The sequence below is a fragment of the Rhinatrema bivittatum genome, chromosome 1, assembly GCF_901001135.1.
Source record: "Rhinatrema bivittatum chromosome 1, aRhiBiv1.1, whole genome shotgun sequence".
In the NCBI taxonomy this organism is placed as follows: Eukaryota; Metazoa; Chordata; class Amphibia; order Gymnophiona; family Rhinatrematidae; genus Rhinatrema; species Rhinatrema bivittatum.
The window spans coordinates 393,402,345-393,420,305 of NC_042615.1; the positions used below are offsets into that span (position 1 = coordinate 393,402,345).

At 47.9% G+C, this 17,961-nt stretch overlaps 1 long non-coding RNA gene across 2 annotated transcripts in view; it reads left to right on the forward strand.

The window, feature by feature from the left end:
* Positions 1 to 17,743, forward strand: part of LOC115091580 — a 72,393-nt gene extending 54,650 nt beyond the window's left edge. For both annotated transcript variants that reach the window (XR_003856774.1, XR_003856776.1), the window contains one exon: positions 16,780 to 17,743. This is a non-coding gene — a long non-coding RNA (uncharacterized LOC115091580). The remainder of the gene's footprint in view (positions 1 to 16,779) is intronic.
* Positions 17,744 to 17,961: the final 218 nt, after the last annotated feature.

Below are 17,961 nucleotides of genomic sequence, written 5' to 3' on the forward strand. Positions count from 1 at the left end.
CCCAACTCCAGCAAAGAGTACTAGAATGGGCCCATGACTCCAAGATAGCAGGGTCACCCTGATCATGCACGGACCCATTCTCTATTCAAACAGTACTATCGGTGACCGTTAATGGGCAAAGACATTAAAGCCTATGTGGACTCGTGTCCCACCTGCACTCATCAGAAGCCCTTGGTGGGATGACCTTGGGGGCTGTTACAGCCACTGCTGGCCCACAAGGAACCCTGGACCATATATCTACCGACTTTGTGGTAGATCTCCCCTCTTCTAATGGTAACCAAGTAATTTGGGTCATCATCGACCGCTTTTCCAAGATGGCTCATTTCGTTGCCCTCCTGGCACTCTCATCCGCTCCAGAGTTGGCAAAGCTGGTCACCTCCCATATTTTCCACCTCCATGGACTATCTCGTCACGTCGTCTCCGACCATGGGGTCCAATTCACTGATTACTGGCGATCCCTTTGCTGCAAATTCAATATCAAGCTAGATTTCACCTCAGCCTATCACCCTATCACCCTCAGGCCTGGGAGGGGTATGGCCAAGCGGAACGAACTAAGACCCTCCTGCGGGCCTTTGTAAATGAGGAACGGTACAACTGGGCTGCCTTCCTTCTATGGGCGGAGTTCTCTCACCTCGCACCCCAATGTTGCCACTGGATCATCGCCCTTCCTCATTCTGTATGGAAAACAACTGCTCTCTCCACTTCCAGTACCTCTGTCAATCCCATCTCCGGCAGGCCAGTTGAGTGCACAAGAGCTTCAGACATTATGGTCTCAAATTGAGACTTTGATTCGCAGAGTCGCTCAGAGAGCGAAGGCCATTACAGACAGACATTGACGCCCTGCCCCACAGCTCAAACCGTGGGACAAGTTATAGCTGAGCACTCGCAATATACGACTCCAGGTGCCCTCCATGAGGCTGGTGCCCTGCTACATTGGGCCCCTTCTCCATCCTGTGACAGATTACTCCAGTCACATATCAGCTCCACCTCCCCGCATCATTGAGAATCCACAATATCTTTCATGTCTCCTTACTGAAGCCAGTGGTCCTGTTTTGGCCAGCCGGGAGATTGCCTGAGCCAAAGAGGATCTCCTCCCTGGGAGATGAGACGTACCAGGTGAAGGAGATATTGGATGTCTGTCACCGTAAAAAGAAGTGGGAGTACCTAATAGCCTGGGAGGGGTATGGCCCAGAAGAGAACTCTTGGGAACCCATGCCCAACATCCTGGATAAAGGATTCCTCAAGAGGTTTCACACCACACACCTGAAGAAACATAGAAACATAGAAATGACGGCAGAAGAAGACCAAATGGCCCATCCAGTCTGCCCAGCAAGCTTCCCTCATTTCTTCTCTCATACTTATCTGTTTCTCTTAGCTCTTGGTTCTAATTCCCTTCCACCCCCACCATTAATGTAGAGAGCGGTGATGGAGCTGCATCCAAGTGAAATATCTAGCTTGAGTAGTTAGAGGTAGTAGGGGTAGTAACCGCCGCAATAAGCAAGCTACACCCATGCTTATTTGTTTTTACCCAGATTATGTTATACAGCCCTTATTGGTTGTTTATCTTCTCCCCTGCCGTTGAAGCAGGGAGCTATGCTGGATATGCGTGAGGTATCAGTTTTTTTCTTCTCCCCTGCCGTTGAAGCAGAGAGCTATGCTGGATATGCATCGAAAGTGAAGTATCAGGCACATTTGGTTTGGGGTAGTAACCGCCGTAACAAGCCAGCTACTCCCCGCTTTGTGAGTGTGAATCCTTTTTTCTTCTCCCCTGCCGTTTAAGCAGAGAGCTCTGCTGGATGTGTGAAGTAACAGTTTTTCTTTTCCCCTGCTGTTGAAGCAGAGAACTATGCTGGATATGCATTGAAGTGAAGTATAAGAATGGAGTGATCAAGCTAGTTGAAAGGCATCAGGAATAGAGGAAGGTGGAGGTAGTAATTTGGATATTTGGTTTGGGGTAGTAACCGCCGTAACAAGCCAGCTACTCCCGTCTTTGTGAGTGCAAATCCTTTTTTCCACATTTCCTCTTGCTGTTGAAGCCCAAGCCCCGGGGAGGGGGGCTTAGAGGAGGGGGTACTGTTGCGGTGGCCGGCTGTGGAACGCCACGACTGGCCACACTTACCTCCCGACCAGGCCCAGGTCTCCCTCATTTCCCCCCGAACTGCTACCGTCATCCTTCCTGCGGGAAGCCGGCCACAGCTGCCATTAGGCACGTGCGCATGGCCCTTACCTAGCCTTAAAGGGGCCGCGGTAGGAGAAACCTCCCACATTCCCGGATGTGTAGCACTGCCCTGGGACCTACTTAAGGCAGCTCCTGCTGCCTCATCTTTGCCTCAGCAACAGGTCTCGCTCTGCTTGAGCTGCTGGTTGCTTCTGCTTCGTGATCCCATTCCTGTTCCTGCTGCATGTGATCCTGTTCCTGCTCTGTGTGATCCTGCTCCTGTTCTAGCGCCATGTGGTCCTGTTCCTGCTCCGTGTGATCCTGCACCTGTTCCTGCTCCATGTGTTTCCATCCCTGTTCCAGCTCCTCGTCCCCTCGGCTTGCTCTTCTGGTTCTTGACTCGGCTCGTCCCTGGATTCTGCTTTTGTCTGCTGACTGCCCTGACCACTTGCCTGCTCACCGTTTCTTCTGCTCGGCGCCTGTCCTGCCTCTGGCCTATACCTCGATCCTCCTAGCTCGCTGCCAGCCTGACCTCTGTATCGCCTGACTCTGCCTTTGCCTTCCATCTTCAGGATCATCTTCTCCGGAGACCCACTCCTAAATCCTGCCGGCCCCGGCACCCAAGGGCTCAACCTGCGGGGAACGAGGGCTGGTATAGGTGAAGATCCAGTTGGGTCTCTGCTGCATACATTCACCTCCCGACAACGAGGGCCTATAGAAAGCCTTCTATAGGTAGCGCCAACCTAGCCTTGGCCAAGGGTCCACCTCTCCGCTTAACACTGATCTATCAAAATGTGAAATAAATCTACTGACTTGAAGAATTGTATTCTGGGCTTTCTTCATTCTGCTTAAGATATATTTGTTGAATTGAAGTGGATTTGATGAACTATCCAATTTTTGCAAGTCTTTTGAACTGGTTTGTGAACCTTCATTGTGAACCTTCATTAAGAGGGCAATTTTGAAGAGTTTTTACTTGAGTAAATGCATCTTTACACATTTATAAATACGTCTTAAAATTGCCCCCTGTGAATGTGGACAAAGGTACATAAGTACTTTACTTCATGTACTTTGAAGGCCTAATAAAAAAGAATTGCAGTAATCAATGCCGGAGAGCATTAGTGATTGTACAATTGTGCGGAAATGAACCAGATCAAATAGTGGTTTTACATATCTCAATAGCTTTATTTTCAAGACAGAATTTCTGTTAGGATATGTAAATATGTGGGCCCCAGGGGAGGAGCTCCGCTGAGCCTCACCGTTGAGAGGCGGAGCCTCGGCTGCGGGATGATATACAGCAGTAGTTATGGACGGAGAAGAGAGGGTGACCGCAGGAGGCGGGCCATGGAGCGACAGTGCAATACTGACGTCAGACTCCGCTCGGATGACTGGAGTCAGGCAATAGCTGTGGCACTACCCGAGAAGCGAGGGTGCCAGGAGGAAGTTACAGTTACTTTAATACACTGGGTCCATAGAGATGGTACACAAGAGGGTTCCTCGGTGGAAGGTCACGGTAGTGGTCTGCAGAGCGAGGTACACCGGTGAGGGTTTCTTTAGTGATATCACGGTGCGGGTCCGCAGAGCAGCGTAGACCTGGAGGTGGATCCTCTAATGAATCATGGCAATGGTCTGCAGAGCGGGATATACCGGAGAGGGGTTCCACGTAGATAACACAACAGGGGTCCACAGCATGGTACTCACAGCAACTGGATATTATGGTTTTGAGGTGTTTGAGTGGATTCTTGGGTACTGCGGTGATGGCCACTCCCACGGGGAGGAGCCCCGTGAGGAACCGCAGTACTAGGCTAGACTCAGGACACGCAAACACAGAAGATATTGTTTTTATTATACAGCTGGATAATACCACCAGAGGTGGCAGTAGTGAGGTGATCCGGTAGCAGCTGTCCAGGGGCCCTCGGCAGAGGAGACCCGTCCCACAATGGTAGATGGTAGCAGCACGCAATAGTAGAGGGAGTCCCGGGTACAGGTTCCCAGTCCCGGGTAAAGGTTCCCAGTGCTGAGCTGTAGATGATACCTGGTAACCCAGATAGGCACCTGAAAGAAAGCAAAGGGCCTTCGAGGAGCGGATACCCAGGTTAGATGAATGACCCCGAAGGGCAGAGAGAGCTTCAAGCGGCAGCAAGGAAGCGGCAGACCAGTTTAGACCAGAGGCATTCCAATCCTTTCTAACTCGAATTGTTAGCAAACGAAGGGCAGGCTAAATACCCAGATGACGTGACTTCACTTGAGGGGGATGCCCTTGAGGTTCCTGCCATGACATGAATAAAGACATGGGTGGTATGCGCACACACACACCCTAGGAGGCCCTCAGGAGAAACATGGTGGATAGCCTTGCCATTGTCGTTCCAGGGATGCCGGAGAGAGCGGCATGAAGACACGGCGGTAGCCATTTTCCCAAGGCTAGTAGAGAGAGCAGGAAGAAAGGTGAGGCACTGAGGTCTGAGACCGACGGATGCAACACTGGAGATAAGTAGTAGTTCCATAGAAAGCCTCGGGAAGCGAGGCAGGCAGGAGTCCAGATGAAAGGCCCTCCAAGAAGCGGATAGCTAAGAGATAAGGAAGGGCCCCTGAGGAGCGGGTACCCGATAGCCTCACACCACAGAAGCAGGAACTGGAATAATTCTGAAGTGAGAGTAGGTAGATACCGCAAGTGAACTCATTGCCAAGTCGCCGGCACTGGCGAGCTTAAATATCTGTGTAGAGTGATGTCATCTGATGGGGACGCCCCTGAGGTTCCCACCATGACATGGTTAAAACAGGTCGGAGAGCATGCACGCGCGCACCTAGGGAACCCCAAGGGAAGATGGGGGTTGGCAGTGTCCATGCTGCACAGGTAGGCCCGGGAACGGAGGCTGGAAGGCCGGTGGTAGCTGGCAGAGGCCATGAGTTCGCCCATCAGAGCCAAAGTAGTGGAAAGAGATGTGAGCAGTAGCGGTCACAGCCATCTGCGACCGCAGAGCTTAACGGTTTCTAAAGAAAGTTTTGGTGTGTGAGTTAAGGTTTAGTTTTGTGTCGAGGATGATTCCTAAATTACATACCTGATTGACTATATGTATTGTGCAGTTGTCATGTTGAATGAAAGTGGGGATGCTTTTGAAGCAAGGATTTCCTAAAATGAGTATTTCTGTTTTATTGAGATTTAGACTTAATTTATTGTATGTTAACCAGGTTTTGATTGTTGTGAGGTATAAGGAGAGGAATTTTGATGTATCTTGCCAGATCTGTTTGGTGGGGAAGAAGAATTGAATATCGTCTGCATAGATTCTGTAAGTTAGGCCAAGTGTGGCTAACAGTTGACGAATCGGAGTGAGATAGATATTGAATAATGCGGCTGAAAGGGCAGAACCTTGGGGAACTCCGGTTTTTAGTGCAAATGAAGTGGAATGATTACGACTGATGAAAATTTATTGAAATTGGTTGGATAGATAAGATTTGAACCAGTTATAAACTGTTCCAGAGATGCCTATGTGGGATAGTTGGTTTAATAGGATTTGATGATCAATGGTGTTAAATGCTGCTGAGAGATCAAGAAAAAACGACAATGTAGAATGTTCCAGAGTCGAATCTGCAGAGAATGGTGTCTGTACTGGAAATTAGTAGCATTTAAGTACTATAGTGCGGCCTGAAACCAAATTGGTATTGCTCAAGTAGGAATTGCTGATCAAAGAAGGATGTTAACTGTTTTAAGACTGCAGATTCTAGAATTTTGGCAAGGAATGGAAGTGAGGAAATGGGTCGGAAGTTAGAAAAATTTGGACTTTGTCCTTCCTTGATTGTCACCTGGACCTGACCTTTTGCTTTGGATCTGACCATGCTTGTCTGCTGCCTGCCTCGACCTGTGGCTTGTTTCCGGCACCTCCTGTCTGCTGCCTGCCCCAGCTCCTGATCTGTCTCTGGTATCTCCTGTCTGCTGCCAGCCCTCACTTTGGTTTGTCATTGGACTCTCATCTGCTTGAATGCCCTAGGAACCCACCTAATTCCTGCTGGCCACCAGAACCCAAGGGCTCCATTTGTGGGGAGGCAGCTGGTGTAGGAGAAGCTCCAGTCCATCCTATCACAGGACATGTCTGCCAGTTTTTGGCATGGGCTTAGTGGGCTAACCCGCTAGGCTGTGCCAACGATGCCACAGCAGTAAGTGATCATTGATACTGAGCTCATTATATCATTATAATCAATGGGGAAAAAATGCAGCCTATTTTGGGATCCCAAATTGGAATTTTTTAACCATTTCTAATTTAATTCTTTGTGAAAGCACGCAAACGCATGGACTATGTCAACATGGCACCAAAAGTGGAATGAAGAGGCCAAGAATCTGTAATGGGGCAAAAAACTACCAGCAGTGGCAGGAGTTTTATAAGGCACTGTCAGAGGAGCAAAGCAGTAGCAAAAGTAGCCAGAACACCCCAAGACTCCAAAAGTGGCACAAAGTGCACCAGCAACAGTGGCATAAACACCCCAAGGCTGCATGAGAGGGGCAAAGCTGCACCAATGTGGCATTAACAGCTCAACGTTCCATGAAGGGGGAACGATGTACCAATAAAGACAGAAAACTTCCCAAGGAATGTCAAAGCAGTTAAAGGAGTGGCCTGAAGACCCCAAAGTATCATGATAATCACAAAGCAGCAACCCAGAGTGTCAAAAATACCAAAAGATTCCAAATGAAGGGCAAATGACACCAACCAAATTGGTAGGAAGCCTTAAGCAGGGATAAGCCAGAGAAAATCCCTGGAGGAGGTCAGATGTTATTTCCAAATGGCATCATTAGGTGAGGTTGCTGGCTGTTCAAGCTTGGAATTGGTCTTCTGTTATTGTTTGTAAGGTTTTGGGTGGACCCTTGGACACTGTGGCAGCTGACCACGCCCACGGGGGGAAGTCCCGTGAGGGGCCACAGGTAAGGCTCAGATTTGGGACACACAACACAGAATTATATCTTTTATTAGACAGATTTGAGAAGCCACCAGAGGTGGCAGTAGAGAGTAGAGATGAAACCCGACTGGGCTAGGGTTCCTCAGGATACTGGAACAGCGATTCTCTCTATGGCTGTGCTGTAGTGGAGAAAACTGAGATAGTGAGTACAGTGGAGCATACACAGAATTCTGGTATAGAGCCTCATTGGTCAAGTTACTCACACAGCAGTTTCTCCCGGAAGCTGGAATAGAGGCAGGCCCTCGAGGAGCAAGTACCTGGTTCCAGGGAACAGCTCTGAGGAAATAAAGTTGGTAACTCACTGATGATGTAGGCAGCGGTTTCTTCCAAGCAGGAGAGATAAGTTCAGGCAGCGAGACAGGGAACATGGGCCCTCGAGGTTCCTGATAGCGACCTGAAAGAAATGAGAGAGGGCCCCCGAGGAGCGGGTACCCCGTTAGGATAAAGTCCAAATGTTGGAGAGGCAGAGTAGCTAGGTATGGAGAGTGAATCCCATCCATAAGGAGATCCTGACCTTGCTAACTCGATTAGCCAGCAAAAATATGTAGGCTTTTGTATCCGGGATGCGTGATGTCATCACAGGGGGGCGCCCCTGAGGTACATGAAAAACAGAGAATAAGAAGCAGGACCACACGGCTCATGCGCCATATGCTACCTGGACAACATGGTGGGATGCAGCACCCAAGCCGGACCGGGGACGTCGGAGAGGACGGCAGGCAGACGCTGTGGTGGCCAGACGTCCATCAACCGCGGGAGGAGTCACAAAAAAGGTAAGGTGGACGGAGTGGAGACGTCGGGCAGCGACAGTCGTAACATCTTCACTAGAAGCTAAGATTCAACTGACTAGAAGTGCCAAATGCTCTCTAGTCACTATCTGTTTAATATTCAATGATTCAGGGAATCCAGGACATCATTCTTCTTCTGAATCAGTATTTTCTAATAGTGTATCTATTACCTCAAAAGATGTAATCATGGATGAGCATGATTCTTGTTCTGGGTGCTGTACTTCTTCAGTCCTTGCCTTTTGCTGTGGTATAATCCATTGAAGCCCAAATACTGGATAAGAACAATGATCATAAAAAGAACAGATTTTGAAGAAAGCATGAAACCATTAAAGATAACTGGATAGGTAAGGCCATTGGATGGCCAGGGCAAGACCAAGATTCAGCAAGTACTGTAGGGGAAGGGGATTTGGAAAGAGCCAACATGACAGCTGGAGTAGAGGAGAAAGAACCCTAAGGTACAAGGCTGGCTTGGAGTGATGGTAGTAGCAAAGGTGGTGGTGATTAAAAAGAGAAACAGTAGAAGCAGAGCAACACAGCAAAAGGAGTAGCTTGAAAGCCCTTAAGGTATACCCTGAGGGCTTAGGCAAGAGGAAGAATGTCAACAAAAGCTCAAGGCACCATGAGTGGCAAAGTGGTACCCAGAGTGGCATGAAGTACCCAGGGAATGATGCAAAACAATGGATAGCCAGAGCAAGACCAAGAGTTCAAGTACTATAGGGGAAGGGGATGTAGAGCAAAGGAGAAAGCACCCTAAGGTACCAAGAATGGCTTCCCATTGGGTCTCCTCCAGAGGACTTTGTTGCAGGGTGTGGGGAGCCCCTATTGGGGGCTATCTTTAGGATGGAAAGACTGATCACTCACTGATCACAAGGTCACTCAGAATCTTGACCACAAATGTGGGAATGGTCCCTTCTCCTGACAGTTGGGGTGAGTAGAGGGTCAGTGCCTGGCACATGCAAGTTCTTCTAGCTTTTGTGACTGCTCTCTCTTCAGAGCATGGGACTGCCCTACTCCCCAACCAGGGGGAGGTCATGTGTCCCCCCATTTTGTTCTCAGCTGTGCTGAGGCCCACCCATCCATCAGAGAGCAGAGGGTGGGCTTCCATCATACATGGCAGCTTGAAGCTGTGTAGAGTGCCTACCCCAGTCAGAGGCATGGCTACCTGTTGATCCTTTCAAAAACATATGCTTCTGTCATAGAATTTAAGACCGAGTCATGCATGCATTAAGTACATATGGTCAGAATAAAGAAACTGGGAATGGTTCCCACTGACAATATATGGGGGATGGGAAATGGAAACAGTTGGTAGCTTGACAAAAAAAGTAATTTGATCAGTCAATGTGACTAGAACTTGTGCCCTATCCCTGATACCGGGAGTGTTGTGATCTTCCTGCACACAGTGCCCTGTGCCTGATACCGGGAGTGTTGTGATCTTCCTGCACACAGTGCCCTATCCCTGATACCGGGAGTGTTGTGATCTTCCCTCACTCAGTGCCATATCCCTGATACTGGGAGTGTTGTGATCTTCCTGCACGCAGTGCCCTATCCCTGATACCAGGAGTGTTGTGATCTTCCTGCATGCAGTGCCCTATCCCTGATACTAGGAGTGTTGTGATCTTCCTGCACGCAGTGCCCTATCCCTGATACCGGGAGTGTTGTGATCTTCCTGCACGCAGTGCCATATCCCTGATACTGGGAGTGTTGTGATCTTCCTGCACACAGTGCCCTATCCCTGATACTGGGAGTGTTGTGATCTTCCTGCACGCAGTGCCCTAACCCTGATACCGGGAGTGTTGTGATCTTCCTGCACGCAGTGCCGTATCCCTGCTCAGTGCAGGAAGATCACAACACCCCCAGTATCAGGGTTAGGGCACTGCGTGCAGGAAGATCACAACACTCCCACTATCAGGGTTAGGGCACTGCGTGCAGGAAGATCACTACACCCCCGGTATCAGGGTTAGGGCACTGCGTGCCTTCGGTAGAAGTCATTCAGCTTTCCTGCACTACAGAATATCTACACACCAACTATGGGAGCCACTTCCGGGTTCCGGCATCTCTACCAGTTCTTCAACTACTACTATACAGACAGCATCGGCGTACCCCACTCCGTGGGCCACTACCAGATCTGTGTTACTGAGATGCTTACACTCGTCAGAGGGGATTCCCAGCGTAACCTGCTTCGCAGGCCACTACCAGATCTTCTTGTTTGTGGTCTCACTCTGGGCATTCCCCATTGCTCAGCATTGTACTAATACATCTGCTATTCTGTGGACATTATTGTTTTCTCCATTTATAATAAAGTCTCTACTTCTAGCTGTGTCCCACGCCACTGAGACTGCACCTGCTGACAGTGAGGCTCACAGGGCTCCTCCCTGTGGGCGGAGATGCCTCTCATCTCAGCCCAGGGTTCACATTTTTTCATAAACATAACACAATCATAATAGTAAAACCATATCAATAAAAAGAATAAAAATTTCAGAACAGCTGACAAATAGAATAACATCCAATAATTAAAAACTCATCCACACATTTTTAAAAATGTGCCACACACCAATAAAATATTTTTCAAAACCTGACACATCAAATAACACCCAATAATAATTAAAACTTTTTAGGATTAACCCCCCCCCCCCCCCAACTTTCCATCCCTGGAAAGGTTTGATTTCCAGTCATCCGAAGATTATCATAAATTAGTTTGGATGGCAGAGGGCGCACCCAAATGTTCTCCTTTCTCACATAAACAAAGTCTCATAAGAACATAAGAAAATGCCATACTGGGTCAGACCAAGGGTCCATCAAGCCCAGCATCCTGTTTCCAACAGTGGCCAATCCAGGTACCCAAGTACCCAAAAACTAAGTCTATTCCATGTTACCATTGCTAATGGCAGTGGCTATTCTCTAAATGAACTTAACAGCAGGTAATGGACTTCTCCTCCAAGAACTTATCCAATCCTTTTTTAAACATAGCTATACTAACTGCACTAATCACATCCTCTGGCAACAAATTCCAGAGTTTAATTGTGCGTTCAGTAAAAAAGAACTTACTCCGATTAGTTTTAAATGTGCCCCATGCTAACTTCATGGAGTGCCCCCTAGTCTTTCTATTATCCGAAAGAGTAAATAACTGATTCACATCTACCTGTTCTAGACCTCTCATAATTTTAAACATCTCTATCATATCCCCCCTCAGCCATCTCTTCTCCAAGCTGAAAAGTCCTAACCTCTTTAGTCTTTCCTCATAGGGGAGCTGTTCCATTCCCCTTATCATTTTGGTAGCCCTTCTCTGTACCTTCTCCATCGCAATTATATCTTTTTTGAGATGCAGCGACCAGAATTGTACACAGTATTCAAGGTGCGGTCTCACCATGGAGCGATACAGAGGCATTCTCTCTCTCTTTCCCACATACAATCACACACACACACACATTCTCACTCTCTGTCTCCCCTACATGTAACACACACATACTCGTCTCTCCCCATATGCAATCACACAAACCCAAGCTTTCTCTATTACATGCAGTCACACGCACTCTCTCTCCGACATGTAATCACACATGCATGCTCACTCTCCCCCACATGTAATCACACACACTCAAGCTTTCTCTCCCACATGCAATCACACACTCGCTCTCTGTGATTTCCACATTCATTCACACACATACATGCTCACCCTGTCTCTCACACATGCAATCACACACACACACAGATGCTTGCCCTCTGTCTTTCCCTCATGCAATCACACCCACACTTACCTTCTGTCTCTCCCACTTGCAATCACAAACAGCCATGCTCACCCTCTGTCTCTCTCATGGGCGTAGCATCCATAGCACAGGTACCACCAACTTAAAAATGGGGTGTGCCGAGAATCACCAACTGCATGCATATCCAGAAGAACAGTGAAGGAGAAGAGTAAGAAGCCCATGAGGCTACCAGTTGACCCCATCTCATTGGTGGATGAGGAGCAAAAGGCCTGCAAGGCCACCAGCAGTCCCCTTCTTATCAACATCCAAGAAGAGGAACAGGCCCGGGAAGCCGCTGACAGACCCCAACTTGCTGGCAGCCGAGAAGTGGAAGAGGCCCGTGAGGCTGCCAGTTGACACCATCCTGTTGGCAGCCAGGAAGAGGAACAAACCCGGGAGGCTGCCAGCTGACCCCATCCCATCGTTGGCCAAAGAAAGAAGAGCAACCGAGAAGAAGAAGAAGCTCATTCTCCCACTTCTCTATGGGGCAGATTTTAAAACGTGTGTGGGCGCAGATTTGTTCACACAACCCAGTGTGAACAAATCTACGCCCGGTTTTATAACATACGCAGTCGCGCACATGTTATAAAATCCAGGGTCGGCGCGCGCAACGGGGGGGGGGGGGGAATTATGCAGTCTGCACGCACCGAGCCGCACAGCCTGCCTCCGTTCCCTCCAAGGCCACTCCGAAATCGGAATGGCCTCAGAGGGTACTTTCCTTCCACCTCCCCGCACCTTCCCCTACCTAACCCGCCCCCCAGCCCTATCTAGAACCCCTCTTACCTTTGTTGAAGAAGTTACGCCTGCCTCCTGGCAGGTGTAACTTACACAAGCCGGCCAACGGCCGGCCCGCGATCCCAGGCACAGCGGCAAATGGCCGCTGTGCCTGGAGGCTCAGGCCACACCTCACCCCGCCCCCAGACTGTCCATTCCCCGCCCCTTTTTGCAAGCCCCAGGACATATGCGCGTCCCGGGGCTTGCTGCCAAGCCTATGCAAGATAGGCTCAGCAGAGGCAGGGGGAGGTTTTCGGGGATTGCGCACGTATCCTACGCGTGCAACCCTTTGAAAATCTACCCCAAAGTGTTTCGACCTTCTGGCATTCAAATCACGTGCGGCTAGTATGTGCTCTATACTGATCTCTATGTGATGGATATACATCTTCACAAAGGCCTGTCTCTAAGTCCAGATGGCCCCAGCACCCGAGGGCTCAACTTAAAGGGAACAAGGGCTAGTATTGGTGAAGCTCCTGTTGGGGCTCTGCTCCAGCCAGCTCCACTTGTCGATGGTGGGGACCTACAGAGCTCTTCCCTGTGGGTTGTGTCAACTCCACCTCAGCCTAAGGGTCCCTTTCCACAACAGCTTGCCAAGGCCATGAACTCGTAAGACCTCTTGGGCCTCCAGATCATTCCCAGCCTGGCACAGAAGATCCAGCAGCAGCAGCAATTTTTGGAGCTCCTGGTGGGCTCCTTGGAGCAACTCAGTGCCCACCTGGATGCTACAGCTGTCTCTTTGTCTCCTACAGCCACCACAGCACCTCCAGCCATAGAGGATCCACCCATGATACGCTTACCGGTTCTCCCCCGGTATGCTGGAGATTTGAAGCAGTGCCCTGGGGTCTTGAGCTAATGCTTCATGCACTTCTCTTTCAGTCAGTACTGTTCAGCATTGATTCTGTCAAGACCACCTTCATGCTCTCTCTACTGGATGGGAAAGCTTTAGCCTAGGCTTCTCCCTTGAGGGAGTATGAGGATCCCCTTCTGCAAGATCTGCAACAATTTGACAAGGTCTTCAAGCTCATTTTTTATGAAACTTGCTGTCTGGCCACTGTGGGTTCGGACCTTCTACACCTTCATCAGAGCAATTGTCTCTTAATGTCCCTATGCCATTGAGTTTCAGACCATAGCCACAGAGTTGAGGACTGCCTCCGTAGCATCTTTAAGGAGTGGCTGTCATCCCAGGTGAAGGATGAGCTACTCACCTGAGAGCTTCCTGAATCTCTGGATGCTGTTATTGATCTGGCCGGGAGAATCAACCACCACCTCCAGATTTGGGCCCAGGAGCTTCATTCACCATGTAGACATGCTCCCTTATTTTCATGCCCTCTCTCTCCTGCACCGGTGGCAGCCTCAGCCCAGGCATGATTGGAAGAGCCAATGCAACTTGGACAGGGACGCCTCACCCCTGAGGAAAGGCTCTGCTGCTGCCAGTTGAATTTTTGCTTTTATTGTATTGGGACTGGTTACCAGCTTTTGCACTGTCCTAACAAGCCTAGGATCTAGTGGGATGTGATTCCAAGCTTCACAACTCTAGCTCCTCAGTTTACCCTTCTGATGGCTATTTCTGTGGATAAAACCATGAGTTTCCACCCTGGCACTAGTCGACGTGGGTGCCAGGGGGAACTTTCTAATGAAAGCCCTTGTTGACCACTTGCAAATTCCCGTAGTTGCCAGGAGGACATACCTTGTTGAATCTGAATCAAACTTTATTTTAAAATTTTATTAGGATTTTAGATATATTTTACACACTGAAGAAGAATTTGGAGTGTCGTATATTTTATAACTTTTAATGGGTAATTTTAGCTGGAAGAGTTTAGTCATAAGTTTTATACTGTATGTTAATTAATTTTATATATGATATGTTAATTATTATTTGTTGTAAACCATTCCGATAGATTCTGAGGGACGGTATATAAAAGATGTTAAATAAATAAATAAATAAATAAATCCCCTAATTCACGAGGAGCCTCTCCTTGGCCGGATCACCTTGGCTTTGCACCCTTGCACCTCTGCACCAGTATTCTTTACATGGAGAGCATAGTCTTTCAAGTCATTGACAAGGCAGTACACCCCATAGTGCTGGGGCTACCCTGGCTGCACTCTCCTCACTTTGACTGGGGTTCAATATAGCTGATGAGCTGGGGCTCCCATTACCACACTCATGCCTGCAATGCATTGAATCACTACTGTCCTTGCCCTTGGCAACAATCTTGGTATGGATGCCTTCCCAGTATGCCAAGTACACCTATGTGTTCTCCAAGAGGGAGGCTGAGATCTTGCCTTCCCACAGGGTGTACGACTGCATCATTGACCTGCTACCTAACACCGAACCACCTTGAGGGAGAGTATATCCCTTGTCTGCCTGGAGACTAAAGTGATGTCAGAGTACATCAAGGAAAACCTTGACAGGGGTTTCTTTTCATTAGACTCTCCACGTCTTCTGTCCAAGCAGAGTTCTTCTTCATGTCCTTGAAAGTTGGCCCCTCACACCCATGTATTTATTACAGCGATTGAACGCATTAATGAAGAAGGACCGATACCCTTTACTGCTCATTTCCAAGCCTTTTGACTGTCTCCAGGGATCTAGAGTATTTACAAAGCTGGACCTCTGCGAGGCCTACAACCTAATTTGTATCAAACATGTTCATGAATGGAAGATGACATTCAATATGCATGATGAGCACTACAAGTATCTGGTAATACCCTTTGGGTTATGTAATACCCCTGCAGTATTTCAGAAAATTATGAATGAAATCTTTAGAAACCTCTGTGTCATCATGTACCTCGATAATATTCTCATCTTCTCTAATGACCTTGTTTCTCACTGTCAGGTTGTTCACCTAGTCCTACAGAGGCTACAAGATAACAAACTATACAGAAAGCTGAAGAAATGCCTTTTTGAGAAGGAGAGTCTTCCTTTCCTTTCTATAACAAGGCCTTCCATATGGATCCAGATAAGGTCAAGTCAATCCAAGACTAGCTGTGACCCACTGGTCTTCGTACCCTGCAAATATTCTTAGGCTTTGCTAACTATTACCAGCATTTCATTCCCAACTACTCCCGAATTGTAGCCCAACTCACAGCACGCTCCCAAAAAGGAGCCAACACCAAAGCCTTGCCTTTGCCCTCCAAGAGTTGAAGAACACATTCTTACAAGAACCATGCTTCCATCATACCAACCCTGCACATCCGTTTATACTTGAAGTCGATTCATCCTCACTGGAAGTAAGAACAGTATTGAGTCAACACTCTATTAGGGGGATCCTTGACCTCTGATCCTTCTTCTCTCATAAATTCTCCCCTGTGGAGCGCAATTATGGAACTGGAGATAGAAAAGTGTTGGCCATCAAGCTTGTACTTGAGGAATGGCATCATTGGCCTGAAGGATCTCAAAATCATACTACTATTTACTAGAGATGTGTTTAGTTTTTGCATGTCAGCTCGGGCTTCGGCTCAGGCAACCCGAGGAAAACTTTGTTTTCCAACGGGTCGGTTTTTTTTTTTTTGTTCGGCGATTTTCTTCAAAAATGAAAAGCCCACCGCGGCTCGGTCCGTGCAGACTGCGCGCACCGAGCCGCGCAGCCTGCCTCCATTCCCTCCGAGGCCACTCCGAAATTGGAGCGGCCTCGGAGGGAACTTTCCTTCCACCCCCCCGCACCTTCCCCTCCCTTCCCCTAACTAACCCGCCCTCCCCCCCGGCCCTAACTAATTCCCCCCCCCCTACCTTTATCGCGAAAGTTACGCCTGACCGAGGCAGGCATAACTTGCGCGCACTGGGCCATCTGCCAGCGCACCATGGTCCAGTCCAGGGGCTGGTCCGGAGGACGCGGCCACGCCTCGACATGCCCCTGATGACGCGTTGCCACGACATGCCGCCCCTGAGACGCCACCCTGACACGCCCCCAATGACGCGCCAGCCGCAACACGCCCCCGACATGCCCCCGATGACACACCGGCCACGACATGCCCCCCCCGGCATCCACCGGCACGCCCCCGGCACGCTCCCCAGGAAAGCCCTGGGACTTACGCGCCTCCCAGGGCTTGCGCGCGCCGCCAAGCCTATGCAAGATAGGCTCGGCGCGCGCAGGGGGGATTTGAGGTAGGTTTTCGGGGTGCCACAATGGCATTTAATAGATTTTTCATTTACATTGATAACAAATGTTTTTGTCATTTGCCTATCCTTATGCTGTGGATAGGAGATAATGACACTAAAATCTGGACAGGCTGATGGAAAAGCATGCAAATGTGTGGTGGTCTGAAAAATTGAGCAGTGATCTTTAGTATGGTGGCAAGAAGAAATAGTGAGTTGATTCAAAGAAATAATGCATACGTTAAAATAAAGACTAGTTACTAATGCTGTATTATCCATCTCCAGGGCAAAGGAAAAAGATGCTGTTTCAGTGTACTACAGTGCTGAGTCAGTCACTTCATCTATCTACGATGATGCTCTCAGTCGTTCAGGGTCCAAAGAATCCATGAAGGAGACGGCTCAAGTCAGCAATAGTGTAATTTCGATTTTTGGGAAGAGCGAGTCTTCTACTATCACTAAAAAGTATTATTTCTCTTTCTCTTTGTTCAATTATTGTACAACAAATTTATTTAAAAGAGATAAGATTGTGTTGGAAACTGTCAAACTCAAAATGTACAGTACAGAGCCTTACCTTTGAAGTTTTAGATACATTCTCAAAAGTCAAGCTACAATATGCTGCCATAATACAGTCTTTATTTATTTATTTATTTATTTAAGGGTTTTTATATACTGAGGCACGTTTGGAACATCACCTCGGTTTACAATAAAACATAACGCAGCAACAGGCTTTACATAAAACACGTATAAATAATAAATGGTATCAGGAGTAAAACATACATTCTAGGATTGGGAGGAATAACAGGATAAAACTTAATAACTATAAGACTGCAAGATGAGCATACATACAGAATAATAATGAGTTAAAGGCAATGCTGTGAAATGGAGAAGGAGGGTGATTGATTAGAAGCAGGTATTGTCAGGGAAGTTGTCTTGTGGGGGGAGAAGAGTCATGGTGACTGGAATCATGGGAGATCACCAGAGTGGGGTAAGTTGAAAGTCAACTTTCTAAAGAAGGAACCTGCAAAGAGTGCCACAGTCAATGAAACATTTCTCTTTTTTCCCCTCTTCCTTTTAGTAGCTGTCACTGAAATCACTGTCATGTGTTCTAACCCAGAGAGGATTGTATGCATGTCTCAACAGTGCTATGACTGTATACACTTATTATAGCTTGATGAGTTTCTCCATATGTTAAAATAAATTCAGCTTATTAAAATCTGTAAACTGCAATGAATTTTTAGAAATAAAATTTTGTGAGACATACTCATTTTTCATTCCATGAATGTCCCTCTAGCACACACAGCATTTATTTCCTCTGCTGATAATGGGAAGTTATGAAAATATGTTATCATATTTTCTCCTGGCTTTATCAAATATTGGCAACTCTATAGCAGAGTTTGTTTGCTGCTCATAAAATAGAAAACACTCATATACAAGAAAGAAATTAGTGGTCAGTTTACAACAAACCAG